A 1,355-nucleotide genomic window follows, 5' to 3' on the forward strand; every position below is an offset into this window, starting at 1 on the left:
CTTGCATTTATTTTGTGTGCTCACTCGTGATGCCCTCTGCTTATTTTTTTTCTACTAGGTTGTTCAAGTTTTCTTTTCTCTTTCTTTTCTTTCCTTTTCTTGATGTTGGACCTCAGATGTAGAGAGTTGAGGTAATGATATTCCTCTTTTCATGCACATTGCTCCCTTTCATCCCATCTTCCTGATTCCCATCTTCCTGCCTTTCCCCGCATTCAAGAGAGGCAGGCTTCCTGATGTATTCATTCATGTGCCTTGGGAAATATGTACTATTATAGGCATGTATTTCCGATTGATATAAATCAAATGGTATTATACATTACATTTACTTCTGCTTCTTAGTTTCACTTAGCACAATTTTAAAGATCTCCTATGTTGCTCTGTGTGTAACTAGTACTTTACTTCTAACCGCTACAAGGTACTACATGATGGGTGAATATGTGTATATTCAACAGGAGTGGAATTGCTAGGTCCTACCTTATGTGACTAACCACCCATTGCTCTTCAGATGGCTATTCCAGTCTAAATGCCCACCAGCAGTGCATAAGAACTCCTAAATCCCTACATTCTTCCCATATTTACTGGTCACTCTAACAGGTAAGAGTAATAAGTTATTATTTTACTGTGCATTTCTCTGATTGCTAATGAATTTGAGCATCTCAATTTGGATTTTCTCTTGCCTAATTATAGACTTTATGCATTTTTTAATGTTTTCTGGTTTCTTTGGGTTTTTAAAATAGATTTCCAAGTCTCTTGTATGTTTCGCTCTACTTGTACATCATGTTTGTTAGCAGTGTTCCCTCTGGTTTATTTTTTAATTTTAATTTTGTTCATGCTATTTTATACATTTGTTTTAAATTTAGTGGGTAGTCAGATCTACTAATGGTATTATGTGATTTCATCCAATGCATTTATGATATTTGGCAAAGTGAATTGTGTTTTCTTCCGCACTAGCAACTTGTCTGTTTTACTGCTTTCCCTGAATAAGTTCTTCCCAATGTATCAGCCAATTGTTTCAATTTTATTTTTTTTATTCTTATGTTAATCCCCATACATTACATCATTAGTTTTAGATGAAGTGTTCCATGATTCATTGTTTGTGCATAACACCCAGTGCTCCATGCAGAATGTGCCCTCCTCAGTACCCACCACCAGGCTAACACATCCTCCCACCCCCCCTCCCCTAGAGAACCCTGTTTGTTTTTGAGAGTCCATCCTCTCTCATGGTTCGTCTACCCCTCCGATTTCCCCTGCTTCATTCTTCCCCTCCCGCTACCTTCTTCTTTTTTTTTTCTTAACATATATTGCATTATTTGTTTCAGAGGTAAAGATCTGAGATTCAACAGTCCTGCACAATT

The sequence above is a fragment of the Leptonychotes weddellii genome, chromosome 6 (genome assembly GCF_054177405.1).
Source record: "Leptonychotes weddellii isolate Sample4059 chromosome 6, ASM5417740v2, whole genome shotgun sequence".
Classification (NCBI taxonomy): domain Eukaryota; kingdom Metazoa; phylum Chordata; class Mammalia; order Carnivora; family Phocidae; genus Leptonychotes; species Leptonychotes weddellii.